This window comes from Toxorhynchites rutilus, chromosome 3 (assembly GCF_029784135.1).
Source record: "Toxorhynchites rutilus septentrionalis strain SRP chromosome 3, ASM2978413v1, whole genome shotgun sequence".
NCBI classification, from domain to species: domain Eukaryota; kingdom Metazoa; phylum Arthropoda; class Insecta; order Diptera; family Culicidae; genus Toxorhynchites; species Toxorhynchites rutilus.
The window spans coordinates 200,754,803-200,764,306 of record NC_073746.1 but is presented as its reverse complement, the minus strand read 5'-3'; positions in this window follow the sequence as shown (position 1 = coordinate 200,764,306).

Here is a 9,504-nt window from a genome sequence, read left to right as displayed (position 1 = left end):
TCCCAACCCCAATAGTAATGGCAATCACTTTAACGCGAAGCCATCCACCTCAAATTCTAACAATAACTTGCATAATCAAAAACCATACGGGTCTGCGAAATTCAAAGCTAGAGCTCCACCGCCAGATGACGATGTCTCGATGAGGACAGCGAAATCGCGGGCAGAGGTTAACAGCCACGAAACAGCAGAACACAGCAAAAATCATCAAACAGAACCTGACACTTCGGAACAGCTGGACGAATCCGTCCTCGATTCGGAAGATGACGATTATTTCGTCAACGATGAACTAAATTTTCACGTGGCCGAGGCGCTACAAAAAGAAAAATAATGAACGATAATAACTTTATTCCCTACATCACCATTGCAACATCCAAAGGCGAGATGAAATTTTTGATCGACACAGGAGCGAACAAAAATTACATATCACCCGAGCATGTAAACATAGAAAACTGCAAAACAGAACCGATTTCAAAAGTAACCAACATTAAGGGAACCTTTACAATCGATAAATCCGCTTCCTTCGACCCATTTCTTATAAATAAAAAACTGAAATTTTTCATTTTCAAATTTCATAAATTTTTCGATGGACTCATCGGATACGAGTCATTGAGAAATTTAAATGCTAAAATCGACGTCAGTAAAAATACATTGAAGATCGGGAGAAAAACTTTCGCAATGAAAAAGAGATTTCCCGAGAAACATAAAATCAATTTAAATGAACAAGAATATCAGTTCATAAAATTGAAAACCAAGAAAAATGGAGATTTTCTTATAGAGGAAGAAAAGCCTCACGGAAAATTTTCTATCTTGCCAGGCCTCTACAGAAGTGCTAATAACACAGCCTTTGTAGCAGTGCAAAATTATACAAAAAAATCGATGGAAATCAATTCGAACGAGATCAAGCTTTGCAATGACTTGGATACAGAGGTTGACCCATTCGAGCTGACAGAGCTACCGAAAAAGGTTGACTCTGAAAATTACACCATAAGAGACGATCATATGAATGAGGAGGAGAAATATACCCTCAGGAAATTGATCAGGAAATACAACGACGTTTTATATGTGGAAAGTGATAAGTTATCATTCACCCATAAAATTAAACATAAAATACGCACCGTGGACAGTATTCCGATACACTCCAAATCGTATAAGTACCCCTACGTGTACGAAAGCGAGGTGCAGGAGCAAGTTAAAAAGATGCTGAAAGACGGAATCATAAAAGAGTCAATCTCGCCTTACACGTCACCTGTGTGGGTGGTTCCTAAAAAGTCCGATGCATCTGGACGAAAAAAATTCCGTTTAGTGATCGATTACCGAAAACTAAACGAGAAAACAATTAATGACAAATACCCTATACCAGAAATTACGGATATTCTGGATAAATTAGGAAAGGCGAAATATTTTTCAACAATCGATTTAGTTTCTGGCTTCCACCAAATTCAATTAGCGGAGGAAGATACAGAAAAAACTGCTTTTTCCGTAAACGGTGGCAAATATGAGTTTACTCGTATGCCATTTGGCTTGAAGAATGCCCCAGCGACTTTTCAAAGAGTCATGGATTGCATTCTGAGAGATTTAGTAGGAGTATGTTGTTTCGTCTATATGGACGATATCATCATCTTCTCCAGCTCGCTTCAAGAGCACTTGAAAAATTTGTCGCAAGTCTTCGCAAAATTGAAAGAAGCAAGACTAAAAATTCAGCTGGACAAATGCGAGTTCTTTAGGAAAGAAACGCAATTTTTAGGTCATACAGTCTCTGAAGAGGGAGTACGACCAAACAGCGACAAAATTGATGCAATAAGGCAATGGCCAATACCTAAAAGCGAAACAATTCCTAGGAATGCTTGGCTACTACAGGCGATTTATTAAGGATTTCGCAAAAATTGTAAAGCCGTTAACAGCACTTCTCCGAAAGGATATTGAATTCGAAATTACACCAGAAGTAGTAACATGCTTCGAAAAGTGTAAGTAACTCCTGACGATCGACCCGGTATTAATTTACCCTGATTTTAGCAAAGAATTTTCACTAACAACGGATGCGAGTGACCACGCTATTGGTGCAGTGTTGTCACAAGGGCCAGCAGGTAACGACCGACCCATCGCATACGCCTCACGTACTTTGAATAAAACGGAAGAACGATATTCCACTACCGAAAAGGAGTTTCTCGCGATAGTATGGGCAGTGAAACATTTCAGACCATACCTCTATGGTAGAAAGTTTAAAATGTTCACCGACCACCAACCACTAACATTTTCTTTCACGAACGCTAACCACAGAATAATTAGAGGAAAGCTGGCTTTAGAGGAATTCGATTACGAACTAATCTACAAACCGGGAAAACAAAACGTTGTCGCCGACGCGCTGTCGCGCGTAAACATAGAAAAACACCTGAACGCACACTCGCAATCATCGCTTTCCCTAAATGTTGAACCTTCTGAGCGAGGAAACGAACCTTCAGACGACGAAAGCGACGGAACGACAGTACACTCAGCGGATACGAGTGATGACTACTTTATTCGGTATACTGAGAAACCTATCAACGTTTTTCGGACACAAGTCATATTCAAAATAGGAAATGTAGAACTTGCAGCCTACGAACAAATTTTTCCAAAATATCACAGACACACAATAGTAAAAAGAACATACACCGAAGAAGACATAGTTGAAACGTTGAAACGGACCCTGAATCCGAAGGGTTTGAGTTGTATAAAAGTACCTATCTCATTAGCACAACTAGTGCAGGAGACGTATAAAAAACATTTTTCCTCAAATATTATTTACAAAGTATTTATTTCAGAGACCATGTTGGAGGACATCAGAATGGAAGTCGAGCAAGACGAGATCATAAGAAGAATTCACCAATACGGACACAGAGGAATCAAAGAAAACCGGAACCAGATTCTACAAACACACTTTTTCCCGCAACTCGATCGAAAGGTCAAAATTTATGTCGATTCCTGTGATATTTGCAAAAAAGCCAAATATGACAGAAATCCACCCAAACTAATTAGAAAAAGCACATTTGGACAGAAACCTTTCGACAGAGTCCACATTGACATTTTCTTCCTAAAAGGTCAAAAGTGGCTCACCATAGTTGATTCATTTTCAAAATTTGCAAACGCGATTCCATTAAGCACAAGAACAATAGTTGATATCAAAACCGCAATAACCGAACACATTCGAAATTTTGGAAGACCTCAAACTATAGTGAGTGACCAAGAGCCATCTTTCAGGTCCATAGACTTTATGGGATTCCTAAATGATCTCAATATAGAGATACACCTCGCAAGTGGATCCAATTCAAATGATATCGTGGAACGTTTCCACTCCACTTTAATTGAAACCTTCCGCACAAACAAAGCAAAATTTAAAGATTTAACATTAAACGAGCAAGTAAATATCGCCATCGACATTTACAATAATAGTTTCCACTCAGTAATAAAAACCCAACCGCGAAATTTGATTTTTAATAACTCTGGATCTACGAATATGGAAGAAATATCTGAAAAATCTAAAAACCTGCAATCTGCAGTTAAAATCGAACTAAATAGACGAAAAGATAAATACGAACAACAAAATATGAATAACGAAAAACCTGAAGATCTTCAACCAGGCGAAATTAAATACATAAAAAACTCTCAACGTTTAACAAAGGACAAAGATCCGTTTAAAATAACAACGATTAAACACAACAACGAACTAACATTTGAAGACGTCAATAATATTAAAATCCACAAAAATAGAATAAAGAAATAACCGATAAATCAATTATTTAACTCTCGTTGCAGATTTTCATGCATCGTCATAATAAATTGCACAAAACTTAAAGATCTATCTCACAACAATGGTATAATTGCCATAAAATTAAAACAAGTCAGGATTAGGATAGGATTCGAGAGAATTATCCAAAAGATTAATATCCACTCTATCGAACATAATATCAATTACATTGAAAAAATCGCAGGAAATATTAAAGTTATAGACCACTTAAGAAGTACTTTAGATTTCAAAATACAAAACTCAAAAGGTAAATTGATGAGCTTGTATTCCCACAGAAGTAAAAGAGCATTAGTAAACGCATTAGGAACAGCAATAAAATTAATAGCAGGAAACCCTGATAATGACGATTTAGAAATTATAAACCATAGTTTGGGAACTTTAGAGAAACAGGAAAATTTACTATCGAAATCTATATCAAGACAAATAATCATTAACGAAAAAATACAAAACAAAATTAATAACATAACAGACGTACTCAAAAAGATCAATAAACAGATTGTGGAACAGAGGAACAATTCTTTGGTAACCAGAGCAGATTTGGAATATATCAACATGATTGTAAACCTTGACTCTATAATTCAGATTCTCGGAAATATTGAAGAACAAATCGAGTTTGCTAAACTCAACATTTTAAACAGAAATTTATTTTCATTTGAAGAGAAGAAGTACATTTTCAACAGACTCAATGCTCAAAAGCTAAAGCTAGACTATTTAGATCAAATATTCCAGTACAGCTCAGGAAGCGTTATTGTAAGCCAAGGTGAAATTATAATACTGGTGAAAATACCCATCCTCGGGGACAACGAGTTCGACCTGATCAACATTCAGACGCTCAACATAAACAGTACACGAATCAGCACAGACGTAAAACTGGTGGCAAAGCATGGAGACATCATTTACAGACAAAGCGAACTTTGCGACATTTGCGAAGCTACAACCCTTCTCGAAGATGATTGCATCTATAACCTTCTGAATCACCAAACACCAAAATGTATCATAAAACCCGTCAGACAACCCATCCGTGTCGAAGAAATTAAGAAAGGAGTCATACTTGTTGACACAAACAAAAATGTATTGATCTCTGATTCATGCAACAATTCCAGACTGATCAACACCCCGACAATCATCGAAACAAACAACTGTACAATCAAAGTGATGAACATCACCTTCAATAACCAAGTAACTTTTGGAAATAGTGAAGAATACCTTCTCCCAATATACGGAAATAAGTTGATACAATTAAACTATACAGAGGAGAATAATGAAATCAACCACCTCAAATTGGAAAACCTTAACAGTCTGCAGGACATAAAGTTAGACCTGCATCGTTCAAAAAGGACAACAACCATCGGAGGAGGAGTCCTCCTCATGCTAATCATTATCTGTTCTTTTACCATTTATATCATCGACAGAAGATTCAAAGCGAAGGAAAGAGCAACTCTGGAAATTCGAAGCCATGTTGGAACCACCACGGAACTTAAACAAACCATTGGAAAAGGAGAATTTGGACCATTACCGAGTCTCGTCCTTTTCGAAAGATCGTCCGAGGACGGACGAGAATCTAAGGGGGGAGGCGTTACACCACAACCGACCGACCAAGGCGTCCCAGAAGTCAAGACGTCAGCAAAAGCCCAGCCGAGACCCATAGCAACAGACAGAGGCGTCAAAGTTACACCGCGCGTGTAAACCAACATTTGCCGACGCCGCGGAAATCAATCGAACGACGCGAACAAAGGTTCGATCAGGTTCGAACCACCGACGGAAATAATGAGATCAGCAGATGTAGTCTATTTAAGCCTTGTAATACGATTATAGAATTCAGTCTTGAGCGTAGCCGAGTTGAATACGGGCATAAAGGTTTATGAACCGAATGTAAAGTGTTATAAACGAATAAAAAGGGTAATTAGAAATTAAATAAAAGTTTTTTTTAAACCGCGAGTTAAGTCACGGCATTATTTATATATATATATATAAATATATATTTATATATATATATATATATATATATATATATATATATATATATATATATATATATATATATATATATATATCTTCGATTTACCATGTTGATCAATTAAATCTTGATGCAATATTCGTTGCTGCTACAAATGCTCCATGACACAGTGCTTTCAACCGAGTTGAACTTCGGATTGCTCATCTTTCCCGGGGGATGGTAGGTTTAATACTTCCTCATAATCATGCGGGATACCAGAGCAAACTCCCAAAATCGATTAAACGGAATTAGTAGAACATTCAACCGAGTGGTTTACTCGTCACCTAAGGACATATTTTTATTAAGGCTCATATGGCGTCAACCTGACATGGCCGGGAGTTCAATATTTCGACAATATTTGCCTTATAACTATGTTGGTAATATATAACCGATTACTCGCGGTTGGCTCGAGGTTAGTATTACAAGTGATTGTTTCGTAATTGTGATGTTGCTGTCTCCAATGCTCTGTACCTGTGCCCGACACGGGATACTTCCTTTTGGGATGCAGCTGACAATTAATCAGCAACGCCCCCTAGTCTGTACCCCATATCTAGCGTGGTGCGTCTTCTCGACTCGAGGAATCCAGGATAGAATGGTCACTAGCCAGCGTAAACATCAGCTCGTGTAGAGTTGTCATGAGCGGTACAACCTTTGGCTCTTGTTGAATGATCAGTGGACTGTACAACCTTTGGCCCGTGTATCTGTAAAGAGTGTGTGTATGTATTGCCGCGACTAAGTAAAAGTTTATAGATCGGATAGGAGGGATATGAAACAGGGACACAACGAAGGAAACATCATTAAACGTTGACATCGACGTTTCTGAGGAACAGGTATAGATGAAGCAGAAGATCAGGATCACGGCTATCTAAGATATCCCGGACGGGGATATCCGATTGTCTGCCTTTTGCTCTCAGTGCTCTAGAGAGCTGAGAGCGAGCAGCATGGAACCGGATACACGACCAGACAATATGCTCGATGTCGTGGTAGCCATCGCCACAATCACAAAGATTGTTTGCTGCGAGCCCAATGCGATAGAGATGCGTGTTTAGGTTGTAGTGATTGGACATAAGCCGAGATATCACGCAAATGAAATCACGACCTACATTCAATCCCTTAAACCAAGCTTTCGTCGAAACCTTAGGGATAATCGTGTGTAACCAGCGACCGAACTCATCTTCACTCCACATGCGCTGCCAACTAACGAGTGTGTCTTGACGAGGAATGTGAAAAAAATCGTTATAAGCAATTTGCCTTTCAAAAAGTGTGCCTTCTGAAGCGCCCACCTTAGCTAGCGAGTCCGCTTTCTCATTCCCCGGAATCGAACAATGAGAGGGAACCCATGCTAAGGTAATCTTGAATAATTTTTCGACCAAAACACCCAATAAAGGGTGTGTCACATCAAATTGCATCACGGAAAAAACGCTGTAGAAATTTATTTTTTAGGAATTATATCTTCAGCTTTCGCTTATAATCAGATAAGAGTGTATAGATCACGTTGGCCATGCTTCACTGTCAATTTTTCGTAAATTTGTAAAAATGTCGTCGAACGAAAAGAGCGTCGTGAATTAATCCTGCGCACTCATTTCGAGAATCCGGAGTTGTCACATCGGGACATCGGTAAGATGCTGGGAATCGTCCAATCCACGGTCAGCAGAGTACTAAAACGATACTTCGAGAACCTAACTATCGACCGGAAGGTGAAGAACGGCAAAAATGGATGCTCCGTCAGTGAACGTGATCCGAGAAGTTCGGTCCGGGATGTCGCCAATAAGCTGAATTTGTTAAGTTCATTCGTCCAGAGGACCAAGCAGCGGGAGGGCCTGCGTACGTACAAGGTTCAGAAGGCTCCTAACCGCGACGAAATGCAAAACATGGTGGGGAAGACGCGAGCCCGGAAGCTGTACACCGAAATGCTGACGAAGCCGAATTGCCTGGTAATGGACGACGAAACCTACGTCAAAGCGGACTTTCGTCAGCTGCCGGGCCTGTTGTTCTTCTCCGCAGAGGACAAATTCAGCGTTCCGGAGGAGATTCGCAAGCAGAAACTATCCTAGTTTGCCAAAAAGTACATGGTGTGGCAAGCGATCTGCTCTTGCGGAAAGCGGAGCGCCCCCTTCGTGATGACCGACACGGTAAACGGGCAGGTTTACCTTAAGGAGTGCCTACAAAAGCGCTTACTACTACTGTTGAAGCAGCACGAGGGCCCGACCATCTTCTGGCCGGATCTCGCTTCGTGCTACTATTCAAAGGACGTGTTGGAGTGGTACGAAGCCAACGGGGTCACCTTCGTGCCAAAGGAAATGAACACGCCCAACGCGCCGGAGCTTCGCCCAATAAATAAATATTGGGCGATTATGAAGCGGTTGTTGCATGCGATCGACTGAAATCTGTGTCACAAAATGACAAAAATGACAAAAGGGTTCTCAATCGGACAAACTTTTTTCGTGTGACTTTTGAGGGTTCCGCCCTTCCAAACTATGTTGCAATAGGTGCACTTCGTTTACCTGTTCGGTTGTTTGTACCCCGGGTAATGAAATGCAACAAATGTATGCAACTCGGTCACACGGCCGCCTATTGTTGCAATAAAAAACGTTGCGCAGATTGTGGAGACAGCCATGATGAGAATCCTTGCGCGAAAGAGCACAAGTGTCTTCATTGCGGCGGGACTCCTCATGATCTTATCCAATGCCCGGTGTACAAACAACGAGGGGAGAAAATCAAGCGTTCCTTAAAGGAACGTTCCAAGCGGACTTATGCAGAAATGCTTAAGAGTTCCGTACCAACGAATCAGGACAATCCCTACTCCATTCTGCAGAACGACGAGCCTGTTGCTGACGCTCCCAATGCAGGAAGTTCAGGTACATCGCAGGGTGCCGTCAGGAAAAGAAAAATTAATTCTTTTCCATCACTCCCCAGAAAGACGACCGAAACTTCCCAAGTTGGAATGAAAACTCGAATTGAACGTGCTGAGAATAGACCGAAGCAAGTACCTCCTGGTTTAAGCGGTTCTTCTACGCACCAGGGGTCCTCAGCACTTCCCGGAGCAGCACCAACCCCGTCTGTTCCATTTTCGCGGTCGAGGCAACAGCCACAATCTGGTTTGCTTGCGCTTTCTGACCTGGTGGACAACATTTTAAATGCTTTAAATATAAATGATCCCGATCCTTTTGAAAATTTTAGACAGTAAAACAAAAACTATTAAACAACTTTTGGCATTTTCTTTTTATTCATACTTCGAGCCCAAGCCCGTATGCTCGCACCTTCCTCTTTACCCCGTCCATAAGGTTCTGTACAACGTCAGGTTGTAGTTTTTTTTTAACAGAAATTCATTTTCTCTTAAAGTCCGCCTCCGATTTGACAACTTTTGGGTTCTTCCGGAGGGCCTGCTTCATAATCGCCCAATATTTCTCTATTGGGCGAAGCTCCGGCGCGTTGGGCGGGTTCATTTCCTTTGGCACGAAGGTGACCCCGTTGGCTTCGTACCACTCCAACACTTCCTTTGAATAGTGGCACGAAGCGAGATCCGGCCAGAAGATGGTCGGGCCCTCGTGCTGCTTCAATAGTGGTAGTAAGCGCTTCTGTAGGCACTCCTTAAGGTAAACCTGCCCGTTTACCGTGCCGGTCATCACGAAGGGGGCGCTCCGCTTTCCGCAAGAGCAGATCGCTTGCCACACCATGTACTTTTTGGCAAACTTGGATAGTTTCTGCTTGCGAATCTCCTCCGGAA